This window comes from Dreissena polymorpha, chromosome 11 (genome assembly GCF_020536995.1).
Source record: "Dreissena polymorpha isolate Duluth1 chromosome 11, UMN_Dpol_1.0, whole genome shotgun sequence".
Classification (NCBI taxonomy): Eukaryota; Metazoa; Mollusca; class Bivalvia; order Myida; family Dreissenidae; genus Dreissena; species Dreissena polymorpha.
Genome location: NC_068365.1, coordinates 36,958,822 through 36,976,986, shown reverse-complemented (window position 1 = coordinate 36,976,986; position 18,165 = coordinate 36,958,822).

The following is an 18,165-nucleotide window of genomic DNA, read 5'->3' as shown; positions in this document are numbered from 1 at the left end:
AGAAAGAAAACATACGAAACTTACCTCACATATGGTTCTATAAAATATAAATCCGTTATCCGTTATGTTGGTTTCTGCGACGTTTAAAACAGTCCCACTACACACAAAAGCCACATGTCCATCACGCGGGAGAACGCAGGTGCACGCGCATGCGTCCATTAGAAAGCCTGGTGTTCATTGGCTCGTCTTTTTTATAAACAGGCTTCTGATTGCTTCAAATATAGACGCTCAAACTTTCATGGACACTTGCAAAAATAAAAGTTACGGTCTCGTCCATCGCATAGACAGTTTTACATGGACATCCTTTGGACACACTTTGGACAAAAACGTTGTGCGACTTCTCCAGATATGTTTAAAGTTGCACAAGACACATTTTGACGAACTTTGGGCAAATGTATTGTGCGACTTGTCGCACAATGAAATTAAGACACACAATGTATATCTAGGCATAAAAAAAGTTTCACAATGTATCATTCGTGAGAACGGATGGACGGACGGATGGACGGACGGACGGACGTTCGGACAGACAGACAGACAGACAGACAGACAGACAGACAGACAGACAGACAGACAGACAGACAGACAGACAGACAGGGCAAAAACAATATGTCCCCCACTATAGTGGTGGGGGACATAAAAAAGTTAAAATGCCCAAAAAATTAAACTTTCAAGTTTCAATTAATATTTAAAAGTTAAAAGTTAATTATCGCCAGTAAGCATGCACATAGTAGGACAATCGTGTTCATTTTTATAAATAAATATTTTACTTCAAAGATTTCCCCAAGCCTGCGAAGTGCCCCAGCAAAACTTTTTATAGTTATGATTGTAGATTATTTGAACAAAATGATGTGTGTTTATGAAATCATGTAATAAAGTTTTTTTGTTTTTTTTCTCATTTTTTTTCCAGAATATCAAATACTATTCTAGTCGTTGATAAAATATCCCCTTTATAGTTAACCTGATTTAATTTGTGTGTAAATAGTTGTATAAAGTTCCAAGTTCAGAAAATTGTTTGGATCTTAAATGTGCTTCCAAGTTCATTATTATAGTGCTTATAACTTGAATAATTATAATGAAATACAGTACAGCCAACGCGGAACAAACGTATTTCGCGATCCGCGGCGGCAAGGCGAAACAAGTCGACGCCGCATCAGTCCTTGAAGCCGCGTTAGTATGCGGCGGCAAGTCGCATTTCGCCCCGAAGCTTCGCATCTGTTAGCCGAGGCATGCCGCGACCCGCGACATGATGCCGAGTCGATGCGCATCATGAAATAAAAAATCTTTTTAAAATTATTAGTTACATGTAGTTAACAAATTTTGAAAGAACAATTATAATAATAATTAAAATCATAATAAATATATTGTGCGCGGATTGTATTAGCATATACATGTTAGCATAGTTAATGTGTTTCGCCAATTAAGTTTGTTTCCCGCCCGTAGTGTATGTATTTCACACATAAACAAGGTCACGTGATTATGTTTCCGCACGTACTAGTGGTCAAGGCTCCAGCATATGGTGGATTTATAAATTCATTGCATGTTGATTTTGCTATTATATTTAAGTTGAGAAAACTAGCAGTTTGAAGCCACATCAATAATCAAGACGTTGAAGACGTATTTGTTGTTTTGTTAATTATCAGCTTATTATAACTATTGTTTGAACATGCGTATACAGTCAATCTTGTGGATGAGACCACTTGTATTAAGCGATATTTGTCTTATGCGACCATTTTGAAATCCCATGGAGCTTTTCGCTATATAACGATATTGTATTAAGCGACTTTTGTCTTACGCGACCAGCAACCGCTGATTTTTGTGTATTTTGATCTCCGAATCTTGAATTAAGCGACCACTAGGAGGTAAAAGTGGTTAATCTATTGATCTTTCAGGGACAAATCCGTGTTAATTGTTTATCTAAGCCGATAAGATGTTCTGTTACACCTCTGATTTGTTTTCACACCAACCATAATGATTTTGCTTTGTCTCGTTGACCGTTTCTGACCGGTATTGTTGTAGACTGCGTATCAATTTATTGAGTTTAATAATAGAGGAAAGTATTACGCACAGTCTACAGTTTAAATAGTTTACTATGTGGAACGTTAAAGAGTCAACGCAGATTTTTCTCGAGTATAGATAACAGGTGCACATTACCAATTTGTAATTATGCTAATTAGTAGATATTTGTTAGCCAATCACATTGTTATTTACTTAATAAATTTTCCAATCAGGTCTGTTTATTTGTTTTCAATTGACGTGTTTTTTTTGTTCAGCTCATTATGTATCATAATCGAGTCAGATTTCTTTAAGCGTACATGCAGAAATTAAAATGTCAAAACGAAAAGTGTTAAAGTTGAACGAGAAAATTTGGGTTTTGGAATTGTCAAAGAGTATAAGTGCACGTAAAATCGCAGATGAGTTTGGAGTCGGTAAAACTCAAATTCAGAACATTCTTAAGCGTAAAGCCGAGGTGCTTGAAGACGTGGAAAAAAATGTGTAAGGTGAAAAAAAACGCGCGAGGTGCATGAGGAACGAGGACATTAATGATCTTGTGTTAACGTGGTTTAACGATGCAACGAAGAGAATACCTGTGTCAGGCCCTCTCATTTGTGCTCAGGCCCTTAGATTTGCGTCCGACTTAGGAATTAAGACGTTTGAAGGCTTCCACTGGCTGGTTAGCTTCGTTTCTCAGCACATTTTTAGCCAAATTCATTGTTCTCAGGAAAAATATTTCCTTGTCTATGTTGTTTTTGCAAATAAAAATGTACACACAATTCATTTATAATAAATGATAATTTATAATAAGTGAAAAAATAAAACACATTATAAGTAAAATATTGTTTATGTATTGTGTTTATATTCATTTTATTATTAAAGTTAAAATCATTGTGGACAAAAGAGATTATCCTTCATATAGATTAAAATTGAGGGTTAACATTCTTCCAGAATGGCCTTTTTTATTGAAAGACCATTTTATTAAGAGACTTTTGATTACTCCCTTGAGTGGTCTCTTAATACAAGATTGACTGTATAAACACGTTTCATTTTGTTCATATTATACAGTTAATATCGCTCCTAATTACCCGATAATCCTGTAAATTCCAGTTTTAAAGCAAATGCTGGTAAAATTTACGATACACAAACATTCTCCATATTTCCTTAAGTATCAAATACATTTTGGCATTTGTTACTATTTAAAGAGATGATGAAATGACGTCTAATCGGGGCGTTTTTTTTTTCACTGAACACGCGATTTACGCCTGACGTGATGTTCATGTATTTACACAACACAAAATACACCCACTCTTTCCAAACGACATTCTACATGTCTGCATAATTTTCGCGCGCTTTTTATGAAACAAAGGATATTTTAGTTTATTTGACGCTAGAATTTGCCAAAGGTCGCCTTAGCATTAAAATTCGGAAGTGTGTTTCGGATTACAAATTTAATAATGATAATTTGATAATCGAACGAAACATTAAAAGTTGCGCGTAATTAATTCAACGATAATTTGTTAAAAGGCATTACGTGTCATATCGCTTATTAAAACGTGAAAATAATAATTATGAAACCAGCGTAAAATCTTGGTTTCTATGCTTCACATACATGTATGTACATGTAGGTGGATATCTTTTTACTCGATCCGCCGCGTACATATGCGGCGGATTTACTCCGCGAAAGTACGCGAAGTTAATACAGACTCGGCGTCGTTGCGCGGATCGATGCCGAGTGCCACGGCGATACGCCGCGTGAACACACGATTCAGCCGCCGCATACTAATAATCTGGCCGTGGCATAGCCGCGGATTATGTTTGTGCCACGTTGGCTGTACTGTAGCTCTTTTATCTTTGATGAAATATATTTTTTATATAAACTCGAGAAACTTACATTTGCTGTGCGCCACATTACAAGTTTGGTTAGAAATATTATTTTTTACAATATTCAAAACCTTGTTAGGATTGAGAAAGAAACGTTTTTATTTTTTTTGCTATTTGACAAGTTGGTAAGCTATGTCTTTCATATTTGTTCATACTTTAAACCCAATGTCTTTCAACATATTTGATTTTACATTGCTATTTTTGTGCTATTGTTTGAAAATGTACATTATTGGCATGTTATTTGAATGCATTCTTTGTAAGGAACAGTGTAACCCAAAAAGTATAGGGACAGGGGGCCATGCTGTTAAAAATGACTGAATGTATGTAATGATTTTATTTGGAAACAACCTGTGACCATCAGAAGAGAAACTTTAATTTAGAAATAATAGTTAATGTTAATAAATATATTTATTTACAAAGTTTATTTGCTGTCATTGTTTCAGTTCATATTTAAACTGTTCACTTTTAATATCCAAATGTATTTATTTTTTAAATACTCATTTTTCAAAGATACACATAAGTGTATTTTTAAAAATACATTTGAGTGAATTTTAAGGGCACTAATACGCTTAAAAATACACTAGAGAGTAGGTTTTTAAATACATGTAATGCACATTTGAATAAAATACACTTGAGGTTTTAAAAAAAACACTCTTGATTGAATTTTAAGTGCACTAATACACTCAAAAATACACTAGAGCGTAATTTTTAGTATAAAAAAATACACTTGAGTGACTTGATGCACTAGAATAATACATTTGAGTGCAGTTTTCATCATGTTTTTTTAAGTCAATTAACGCAGTTAAAATGCACTAACATACACTTGAAGTGGTTTTTTAAGTTAGTATTTTTAGAGAACAAATAAAACTGAAGCGTATTAGTGAACTTAAGTACACTTAATACACTCAAAAAGGGTGTTATTTGAGAAAAATGCAGAAAAAACTCATTTTTTTTAACAGAACATGTACTTGGTAAAGTGAATTATACGATGCCAATAACGTTGCATTTTATACGCATTAAATGCGCAGTTTACACACTTTTCAGGAAGGGAAAGATATACAAATCCATTTAAAAGCACTATTAAGCATACATTTGATCAACATGAACTGTTAATACCCGAATACAAGGATCTGAATTGCAGAATGTGTTTCGGTTTAACAGTAAACATTATTGACATATTTACTTGAATAGGAGGAAGTGTTCGGTGCGATGTGCAGAAATATATCATGAATGTTAACAAAAATAAGACGTAATTTGTAGGGCTGTAACGAATACACTAGGTGACGAATACGATACATATCACGAATACAGGTGGCGAATACGAATATTTATTCGCGAATATGAATTACAATGAACAGAAGTAATACTGACAAATTGACATGACATTATATAGTATGAAACTATGAGTATTTGTCAATTTGATATTGAGTATCATTGCATACTGAAAATATCTAATATAACGCTTTGAAATAACAAAACACTGACTACAACTGCTAAAACTTTGAGTTTTGAAACTTTTGAGAAAACATGAGTAGTACCAATAAAATCCTTGTGTAGAATAATTAAGAGTCAGCAGTTGACACATTATTGACAGTACCCATTCACATTGCACAATCATTGTCGCAAAGATAAACAAAAAAGAAATTTCATCTGCTAATCCTTTGTGTATATGTTTGAGCACCAAATCACTCGTATTTACCTAAATAAACATTAAAAATCCATCCAAAGATTTTTCAATATTTTTTTAAATATTCAACCTGTGCCTGCCATTTTTGATGATAATCTCACTGTGTAACATAGTGGGTGGGGTAAACATGATGAAAAACGCCGGAATAAGGAGAAGAACATTGAAATATACGGGTTTATTGTATGAACCTTCATTTGTAAGGTAAGTTAAGATGATTGAACTTTCAAACTCGAAACCACATTGTTTGTATTCATCAAATATTCGGTTCGGTAGGTGGCGAACAACTAATACGATTCGTCCACAGCAGTATTTGAGTGATTTGAATATTCAAATGTATCACTACAGCCCTAATAATTTTTACTGCTCATATTTCATTTATGCTCACTTTTAGTTTCAGGTTTTAATTTTATTAAATAAAGAAACTTTTGCATTTTGATTATTTACTCAGAACCACAACATAGCATTTTCAATCGGAACTGTCTTTAAAACGTCGGTCTTTTGGAAATGACTGTGATTAATGTTTGTTCTATAGAGTTTAACAACTTGTCATAAATTTGACTATGTGTCTCGTTTGTTAATCTCACATGGCCCAGTTTCAAATTTGGCTGCTAAAATATCATTGAGACAAATAAAATGTTCTGACCAAGTTCCATGAATATTGGGCATTAAATGTGGCGCCTCTATAGTGTTCATAAGCTAATTGTTGATGACAGACAACGAACAACAAATATTAAGAAATAAGGCTACCATGAGCAGGTTAAAAATGCAGGCTAAAACAAGAAACAGTCAAGTGTGAACAATCCTTCTTAAATAGAGTAAAGGAATATATGCATCAGACATTATACTGGCAGGTTGATTAAAGGTATTTCTAAAACAAAGCCCGCTTTGCCTCATGGGAGTCATTAAATTGTTAAGGAGAAATTAACTGTTAATTGACTGTTAATTGACTGTTAATTGTTACAGCTTAGAGGACCAGCATGATTATTGCATTGACCATTTTGACTTGAAACCACAAAGAAAAAGTTTTCATCATTTCAGAGAAGAAATTTGTACACTAGAGTTTTTGCTGAAATATGGCAAATGTCTTCTATTCCATATACTTGAACCATTGGAATGTTATTTCTCAACACAAAAAAATAACAAATTAAAAAGCTGAGCAACAAATTGCACACATGTTATGATTTGGAAATACTTACATAAATTGTTACAATAATCCAAACAAATACAATGAAATAAATTATACTGAATTATAAAATAAGTAACACTACGCTACCTGTGATTCAGCTCAACACATTTAGAGCAGCACAGCTGACTGTGGTCCGTGCAGTACATTGTTAACTTTTCACCCTTGTGTATGACACATGTTAAAAGAAAAGTCTCCATCTTCTTAGAAAGTGGCCACTTCATTATTTTATCCTTTCCATAAGGAGATTTCTTATAAAACCACCGACCATGCCGTTTATGAGAGTGAATACATTTTCTGCAGAAGTATTTAAGACATGTTTTACAGTAATAATCTGCATCAACTTCTACAGACTGCTCTGTCTCGCAGATTGTACAACAATAATATTTAACCACATCAGAATTTCTAGAAATTCCAGATGTTGCCATTTTGATAATTCACTTTTAACAAACAAGATTTTACAATCTAATATCAATTGAAATATTTATGTCCAAGCCTAATATGTAAACACTTAATATCCCAGAAAACACACACACAATTATTATTAAACACAGGCAAGTAATAATAAATTTCGAACTAAACAGCAACCAAGTTAACCGTCAACTGGCGCTATTATAACTAGGAGTAAACAGTGTAACTATGTATACTGTCACCTGACTATTGGGTTACAAATGCGTGTATTGATTACTTTAAACTGCACAAAACAAGCTTTGTGAATAAAAACTTGAAACCAGAGTCTTTTACACACCACATATTTAATTGTTTTTATAAATAACATGTTATGATCATGTCATTATAAGTTTAATACAGTAGCTAGGTTCATCAACCAATTTTATTACAATATATCAGATCCTTTTCCTTAGACAGTATTTTAAACTGATAGTTTATACTTGGTCATAAAAATGCAATTGCGCTCATTGGCTAGTGTGAATATAGACCAGTTCATTGTTATTGTTTTGATTCTGGATTTCACGCATGCGCAATGCACTGGTAGGCAAAAGCATGGGATACAGTAACGCAAAACAAATACAAATACATGTCACTTATATAGCGCAAAAAATATTCTAAAAATATTCTATTGCGCTTCACAAACACTGCACATTGGTTATCCGTGAAATAGATTGAACAAATTAGTTTTAAGTCTTGATCTAAAACAGCCCTCATTGTCAATGATTTTTAGGTGGCTTGGTAGATTGTTCCACCACTTCGGCCCAACAACAGCTAAAGATCTATCCCCCATCTTAGTTCGCCTCCTGGGAATAACAAGATTACTGTAACTTTGTGATCGAAGTCTATAACGACTGCTTGCTGGGACAAACATTTCTTGCAAGTAACCAGGAGCATAACCATGGACAACACGAAAGACCATAACCAGGACTTTTTACATGATTCTAGCTTTTACTGGCAGCCAGTGGAGTTGTTTCAAGAGTTTAGCACTTGGTTGATCAAATGACGCATTCAGGACCACTCTTGCGGCATGATTTTAATTCCGCTGAAGCTTTTGAATTTGGTAAGCTGGTAGATTGGTGAATAAACCATTGCAAAAGTCAATATGGGAGTTTACAAGACCATGCACTAACACCTCCGCTGACTTCTGTGTCAAATGCCTGCGTATAGCTTTTAAATTACGCAATTGCATTTTGGCAATTTGGCACTTCTTCGTGATGTGAAGGTCAAAGTTAAGAGTGTTGGTCATATTGTAACACCAAGATCTCTCACACGGTCTTCTAACTTAACCATGCATCCTCCAACACTCACACTTGATATGGACATTTTAGATAAGTGTTGCCTTGTTCCGTATAAAATGATTTCTGTTTTTGATTGGTTCATTTTTAGCTTGAAAGTTGTCATCCAGTTAAATATAATATCATTGCGACACTTATCTAGTTGTTGCATAACGTATGCTTCATTTTCATGATTTTCAAAACATATGGATAACGACACTTGTTTAGTAAATAAATCGATAAGAAGCTCGGAAAAAACAACACCTTAATCATATTTCAAAAATATAATATTTATTGTAAAAAGAATTTATTAATACATTTATTTGCATTTTAAAACAACGCGTCATTTGTATCAAAGTAAAGATTGTCTTAAGACTGAGAGACGGACAATTTGACACAACAAAGAGCTCTATGCATAAGCGGTATCATTTTTTGCATAAAAGCTTCAATAAATTACCATAATAATACATTTAATTATAAAATAATAATTATCAATTGCATTAGTACGCTAGTGTGATAAAAATGAGTGATAGAAAGTGTAAGGGGTTCATTGAAAATAACGTACTTCAAAGCCCTATCATAAGCGAAGTGCATGACGGAATTTACTTGTAATTTTAATTTTTATGGGTTTTGTACAGAGAATCACACTTTTGAGGAATATAAACATACAACTGAAAAACACAACTTTACATGATGCGAATTGAACTGTGTATTCACGTATATTGAAAACTCGTTACTAGTGAGTATGCGTGACACATATCTAACATTTTAACACACATATATCTATATACATATTTTTTTTATTTTTTTTTAAACATTATTTACACCCGTTGGTGTCAAACGTAATTTCTTGTTTTTATGATGTCGTTCAAACATTGCCGTAACATTAAATCATCATACGGAATCATTCCGAATGACGTAGTTTTAATTAACCCACTAAATACGTTAAATGTTTTCTACGTAAATTATATAATTATTGAATACTTTATTTTTTTTTTAATTAAACGGGCTAATATCTTTACTGTGAATTTTTTTTCTGATAATCCATATTGGACATGACTTTTCATTTGTACAATATGTAACATATCTAATTTAAGCAACTGTTAAGTATTTCGGCAGTAAATTATTTAACCAAATACTACCAGAAAGAGAAGGCATGGTGGTATCCTCAACTGTGTTGAATGACCAGACTGTCATCTGCCACCCAGTGTGGTTTATGACACCATATTGTTAGTGAAGTCTGGACAATATCTGATCAAAACGAGATAATCGGTTTATGCAGAACAAAGGGGCAATTAAACACCGGAATACAAATGCTTACACGATTTTAAGATTGATGCAAACAATGAAATGAAAAATATTGCATTTAATTTAATTAAATGTTTATTTAATGTGTCAACGTGTTAGTTTTCCCAGACAAATACCATTTTGGTTAATTTTTATATGTTGTATAATTGGAATTGATCTATTTATTGCTTGTTTTTAATCTGTGTTTCAGTAAAGTAGAACAACTGGTTGGCATGTTGAAAAATAAAATCTAAATAAAATCGTTTAAATAACAAGATGTGTTTGTAAAACACAATGTCCCCCTATATGACGTTTGACCTTGAAGGATGACCTTGACCTTGACCCTTTACCACTCAAAATGTGCAGCTCCATGAGATACACATGCATTTCAAATATAAAATTGCTAGCTTCAATATTTCAGAAGTGACATTACATGAGCAATTTTGACCCATATGTTTGACCTTGAAGGATGACCTTGACCTTTCACCACTCAAAATGTGCGCTCTATGAGATACACGTGCATGCCAAATATCAAGTTGCTATCTTCAATATTGCAAAAGTATTCATAAAATAAGCGATTTGGGCCACATATATTTGACCTCTGACCTTGAAGGATGACCTTGACCTTTCACCACTCAAAATGTGCAGCTCCATGAGATACACATGCATGCCAAATATCAAGTTGCTATCTTCAATATTGCAAAAGTATTCATAAAATGAGCGATTTTGGCCACATATATTTGACCTCTGACCTTGAAGGATGATCTTGACCTTGACCTTTCACCTCTCAAAATGTGCAGCTCAATGAGATACACATGCATGCCAAATATCAAGTTGCTATATTCAATATAGCAAAAGTTATTGCAAAATGTTAAAGTTGGCGCAAACAGACCAACCAACCAACAGACCAACCAACCAACCAAACAACCAACAGACAGGGCAAAAACAATATGTCCCCTACTACTATAGTGGGGGACATAAAAACGATCACGCTCTATTTCTCCCCATTGATTGTGTCTTTCATTTGCCTACCAATGTAGTCCGGATGTAAACACGCAGGTGCGCCTGACGTCACGCGTGAACTGGTCTATTGCAATATGAAATAGCAAAAGCATTAGTGATACAACTTCTGTTGTAAACATATGTATGTACATGTATTTAATTGACAACAAATGTGTTGGATGCATTAATAATTAGTTGTGGATGGGTCATTCAGTTAGCTACTGAGGAAGGTGTGACGTTAATGTTTTGTTAAACAATCAACATACCTGAAAGGTTTTTACAAATATGTCCAACTGTTTTTTTTATACTTTAATTACATGTATATGGTTCCACTGCTTGAGTCATTTAAAATATGGTACAGACAATAACTACCACTTAATAAACATCTTGCAGCAGACAATTACTTACTACAAACATTCATTGTTGTCGTTGGGTTGAACGCAAAATCTCTTAAATCTGTATACATCTTTTTGATGTGAATGTCAACTAAAATTGGCTAAATGTTGAGTGGCAATCGTCAAATTAGATACAGTCCCAATCTAGGAAACTTTATGTAGGCAGGACGAAGGTCAGTACAGGTCCAGTGTCTGGCCTTAGCACCATTTCAGCTGCTTACTCAGGTTTAACATATGTACATCATCTATACATGCAAGTAAATATCAGTAACCACATCTGGTTGCATAACAGTTATGCAAACTCTAGTACAGAATCAACAATACATGATATAAAACATATATGCCCCTTCACAAGTGAAAATATTAGTGCCCCTTAACAAGTGAAAATAATAAAGTTTTCTTAATACTAAATGTTGCTGTAACCTTGACCTTTGATCTGTAACTCTCAACATTGCTGGGGTTCATATTTTCTTCAGCCTTACTAATTTATATGATCCTACCCTTTAGTGTTTTTATGCTTCAAGCAACTGTGACCTTCACCTCTTATCGGTGTATCTGAACGGCTTCTCCTTTCCTCTAAAGAACTCAGATAACTTGCTTTCAAGATCGTAGAAGAAAGCATTCTCAACATATAATCTGCTGACAAAAACTGGTCTTAGGTTACAAGCAACAGTGACCTTGACCCATCTGACAAGTGACATCAAATTTGATAGGCGTCTCGACTGACCAGCATTTCAATTAAGTTTATCATAGATAACAGGGTTTTTGAGATATCGTGTATAAACACATTTCATTTTACAAGCCTCTGTTAGATTGACATTTGACCTCTTAACCTAAAAATAAATAGGCATATTTCTTTCAAGCAACCAGCATACCAACATAAGCTATCTTAGGTCAAATTGTCTACTTAATAATAGATGAAATAGACAGTCTACGGATCAAAAGAAGGACCTTCCAACGAAAAGCCAAAAAGACTCTTCTAAGATTGGAAGCACACTCTTTTTAATTGGGTTGTTTATTTTATTAAATAAAAGTTCATTCATGTTCAGTGTTAACTTAACCAACAGTACAGATATCGTGTACTTCAAACAAAATCGCCTGTCAGCGGTGTTCACTTTTCCCGATGGGTGACATTTCTTGGGTGGCAGACACGTAACTGACCGCGGTGTTCGGTGAACTACCGAAATCGAGTGCACAATATCGTTAACGGGAACACAGGGTTGAATTTAAAGTTTTTTTATGAATATGAATTTTAGTAACAACCAATTCAAGAATTTCTATTGTAAGCAAGCGCTGTTTGTAAAACATGCATGCCCCCCATATGGGCTGTCAGTTGTAGTGGCAGCCATTGTGTGAATACGTTTTTTGGCACTGTGACCTTGACCTTTGACCTAGTGACCAGAAAATCAATAGGGGTCATCTGCGAGTCATGATCAATGTACACAATGTACCTATGAAGTTTCATGATCCTAGGCGTAATCTTTCTTGAGTAATCAACCGGAAACCATTTTACTGTGTGAAGTCACCGTGACCTTGACCTTTGACCTAGTGACTTAAAAGTCAATAGGGGTCATCTGCAAGTCATGATCAATGTACCTATGAAGCTTCATGATTCTAGGCGTAAGCATTCTTGAGTTATCATCCGGAAACCATTTTTCTAAGTTTAGTCACTGTGACCTTGACTTTTGACCTAGTGACCTGAAAATCTATAGGGGTCATCTGCGAGTCATGATCTATGTACCTTTGAAGTTTCATGATCCTAGGCATAAGCGTTCTTGAGTTATCATCGGGAAACCATCTGGTGGACGGACGGACATACATACGGACGGACTGACATGAGCAAAACAATATACCCCCTCTTCTTCGAAGGGGGGCATAATAAGCTCTCCGCCTATGTAGAATTAAAGGTTTAGTTCAGTAAAGGATAGACCACTATTTGCAGTGGTGTTTGAAAATTATCCCAATACAGTCGATGAATGATATTTCCTTTATATTAGATCTGTAAACAAAGAAACCAGATGATCAACATTTAGTTTACTGTATTTATTATAAGAAAGATATGCTTTAAGTGTTAAACATGCAAAATTGTACTTATTAACAAACAATATACAACATAAAATAACCAGACATTTTCAATGATAGCCCATCCCATTCTTGACAAAATAAAGATATCGTTACAGTACAAACACCGTGTACTGAAAAAAAACACTCGCCGCGGTGTTCATCTCACTGAGTTCGCTCACTAATATGAATCATTACTGTACATAAATAACGCCACACTTTGGTGCACCATCATATTATAGCAATGAACAAGCAAAATGAGGCCTATGATTTTTGGTAATAAGCCATTAGTGGAAACAATAGATTTTGTTTAAGAGGAACCCATTTACTTTAACGTTTAATAAAAATATGTTCAAAGTAATTTGTTTTAATTATTACAATTGCAGACACATTATCAATTACGTATAGCACTGAAAATGCCTCAAACTAATTGGTACCCGGCTACTACAAGATGAACTAAACCTATCACTGACAGTGCTTTATACCGTGTCTACACAAATGCAGAGGCTTGAACATAAGTGCTGTATTTTGTATTTTGACTTTTGATACAATGATAATTATGGTTCCTGTACACAACAATATATTTAAGGTCTCAAATGTCAATAAGTTTTCACAACAAGCGTTTTATAACATTTTATATTTTTCCCCATATTCCCATCATTGCAGTGATTTGCCTCAAATATTTAAGAGTGTATCACTACATGCACAATTAAAACTGAGAGTATACTATTCACAACACAGTGTTTTTTATGGCAATTTCGGGGCCGATATTTGGCCCCATTCCCCTCAAAAAAGAGTATATATTTTCCCCCACTTTTGTAGAAAAAATCCCCTCCAAAAGTAAAAAAAAAAAAAATAATTTTTTTTTATAAACAACTGTCTAATGATAAATATATCTCAAATTTATTTCATAAACAGCTAGCAAAGTATATAACTATAATTAATATAATTAATATGATTTTCTATTATTATAAAGAGTTATATTAAATTAGTTTTTCCCAAATCAGTGGACTTTTCACATTAATTGCTTTTTTTTACAAAATGGCCGGAAAAAGGCCTGATGTGTCAATATTTGTTGATAAAAACATTCCAATATGGTACAGTTTATTGAAAAAAAAATGCTCAAATTTGCCATTTTATCGATTTAAAAAATCCCAATTACCAGGGTAGACTCAAATTGGCTTGGAAAACTGAGACTGTGAATGACGAATGAACTGTCTGAAACTAATGTTGAAAAAATCATTGATATATATTTAAGAAAAAGGACAGAGACATTTAGCTACATGAATATTACATTCATACATACATGTGTATTCATATAATAAATATCATTTTATATAAAAGAGTGAATATTTTAATTTCCCCTTTTCCTAAAAAACGACGTGTTTTTCCCCTTTGGACAGGCCCCGCCACCATTCCCGTAAAGGTAAAAAAAAACTCTGCAACGTTTTTTACTGGACAGTTAGGGTCTCATAACAAATTTAAAATGTTGGGCGCCCATGCCCGTAATGGTAGTTTCCTAGCCTGTATGCCTTCAGCAGCAGACATTTTCCCGCATATACCATGGAAGCAAATTTTTTAATAGACACGGTCACACCAGCCCGATCCTGTGACTATATAAACTTTCAACAAATATTACCGCCCCACTATAAAGCTCACAATAAACTCATTCAAATCAAATGCAATACGGAGTGAAACATCACAACTTATACGACAAATAATCAATTTCAAGTCGTTTTCCCATTTTCCTTATCATTAAATTACGATTGTTTTTATTTTTATTCATTTTAAGTCAAATACAAATCGTTAAAACGATCCTTATTTGTAGCCCTACTTTACCTGTTGGTGTTATTTTCTATCTGTTGCATTACTGAATGAGTTTTCTAAAACAGACTTTAATGTACTTTATTGGCAGTGAAGATATGTTTTTTTAATATTTATTGTGATTTCATAATGATTGTATTGCTTGATTATTAAGTATTTGAAGAAAGAGAATAAGGTTTGTTGTCAAAAATGTTTTACATATAAACGATAAATTGTCGACATCCCTTGTTCATTCGTGTTTACCAATGTTCATTCGTTTCAGACAATAGTATGAATCTTATAGTTATACAACAGTTGAACATAAAAATGTGTTTTAATTGCAAACACATACAATTGATATTAATTTTTTTATGTCGCATAAAATAGACTGATCTTAAATTTTAATTTTAAAATGTCACCCACATTATTTCACAATTATTTATATTATGTCTATAGACCTGTAAAAGATACGTTGTGGGACAATGTTGTTTGTCATATAAATGTAGAAGATTGCTGATTAAAAGGGCAGAATACATTTTAGGAACCTTGTCATGTGATACATTGCAATTATGGAAATAAAAAAAAACACAGACATTCCATTTACTTCTATTTAATACTGCATACCATATTTAATTAATTGTCTGCAAAACTGCATAAATTAACGTTATTCATATAAAATTACAATTTCTGTATTCACAAAGTATTTTAGTACTGAAACAGCTAGAGCAGGATGTGCTGAATCAAATGTCAGATTGTTCATTAAAACATACGCATGTAAAAAGGTAACAAAACATGTGACTTCCTTTATGCCATACAACAAATATTTGCAAGTCTATATAGATAATTAACCAACACCCAAAATTCAGTTAACTGAACAATTGTTAAAGTTAATGAAGTAGTCATGAATTCAATTACAGGTTAATTAAACATTATTGTACCCCAAAGAGACGTTTAAAAAAGTTCATGAGAGCATTGTTCTAACTAAAGAACTGTTTATTAAAATGTAGTTCATCAGGGCCGAAAAGCGCATTAACTGTGTAGAAGATCACGAACATTACCATTATACTGTTCATGAACATTTGGTGTCTATTTAATTTGACACTGATTTAATTGGACACTGAAAGTTGACAGAGGATATTGTGTCTGCTTAGCAAGCTGGAGGTCCTGAGTGTGATCCCTATCGTTCGGGTGATCTTACGATCAGCCACAAAGGCAACAAGTACTGATTGTATATAATTAGACACTGAAAGTTGACAGAGGATATTGTGTCTGCTTAGCAAGCTGGAGGTCCTGAGTGTGATCCCTATCGTTGGGGTGATCTTACGATCAGCCACAAAGGCACCAAGTACTGATTGTATATAATTGGACACTGAAAGTTGACAGAGGATATTGTGTCTGCTTAGCAAGCTGGAGGTCCTGAGTGTGATCCCTATCGTTCGGGTGATCTTACGATCAGCCACAAAGGCACCAAGTACTGATTGTATATAATTGGACACTGAAAGTTGACAGAGGATATTGTGTCTGCTTAGCAAGCTGGAGGTCCTCAGTGTGATCCCTATCGTTGGGGTGATCTTACGATCAGCCACAAAGGCACCAAGTACTGATTGTATATATTGGACACTGAAAGTTGACAGAGGATATTGTGTCTGCTTAGCAAGCTGGAGGTCCTCAGTGTGATCCCTATTGTTGGAGTGTTCTTACGATCAGCCACAAAGGCACCAAGTACTGATTGTATATATTGGACACTGAAAGTTGACAGAGGATATTGTGTCTGCTTAGCAAGCTGGAGGTCCTCAGTGTGATCCCTATCGTTGGGGTGATCTTACGATCAGCCACAAAGGCACCAAGTACTGATTGTATATAATTGGACACTGAAAGTTGACAGAGGATATTGTGTCTGCTTAGCAAGCTGGAGGTCCTCAGTGTGATCCCTATTGTTGGAGTGTTCTTACAATCAGCCACAAAGGCACCAAGTACTGATTGTATTCTGGACAAAGACTAGAGAGCTTTAATAATAAGCCTTAGGCTTTCTATACAATCAAGTTAAAAAAAAAAAGTAGCCTTATGCTATTAAAATCTTATCTGTTATTTATTCAGTAAATTCAACTATTTAAATTTGACTGTAAGATTATAGATCTCTTAAAGCATTGTTTGTATTATATTGCCAGGAAATGGCTCTTATCTGACAAGGGCTGTTTGTAAAACACCTATGCCACCCAAATGGGCTGTCAGTTGTAGTGGCAGCCATTGTGTGAATACATTAGAAACCAATTTACTGCTTCATGTCACTGTGACCTTGACCTTTGACCCAGTGAACTGAACATCAATAGGGGTGGTCATTTGCCAGTCATGATCAATATACCTATGAAGTTTCATGATCCTAGGCCAATGCGGTCTTGAGTTATTATCCGGAAACCATTTTACTGTTTTGAGTCACTGTGACCTTGACCTTTGACCTAGTGACCTGAAAATCAATAGTGGCCATCTGCCATTTGGTGGACAGACCGACCCACAGACGGACCGACCAACTGCCAATAAAAATTGTGCAAAAGAATATACCCCCTCTTTTTTGAAGAAGGGCATGAATATAACAAATAAAAGACATAAATACTTATTCAGCTGCCATGTCATCAATGAAAATAACACTCTACGTCATTACTATATAAGCACTTTTCAAAGTTGTTGTGGATGCGCTCTTGCATTATTGGCGCAAAAAAAATAATTTCCACACCGTTTTCCGTATATGGGCCGCGGGCGCACAGGAATTAGGAATAAAATCTAATCGATTCATTTTGTAACCTATCAAAATGGCAGAAGGTAACCGGCCAAAGAAAATAAAATCCGTTTTGAGTTTTTTCCTCTGGCATAAAAAAATTAGAAAATATTATGATAATAAAAACACCACAACAGAGTCTTACCAAGTTCCAACATCGTTTAGCAATCTCGACAAAAAGTCTGCTCCTAAACGTACATTCCAAGCAATTTGGCTTCAAGAATTTTCTTGGTCACTGTTTGACAACAACAAAATGACATGCAGTTTGTGCATAAAGCACACAAAAAAACGCCTTTACTATTCGTAATTCTACATGTAATTATCGAACAAGTACTTTGACACGCCATGCTGAGTCCAATGACCATTAATCTGTT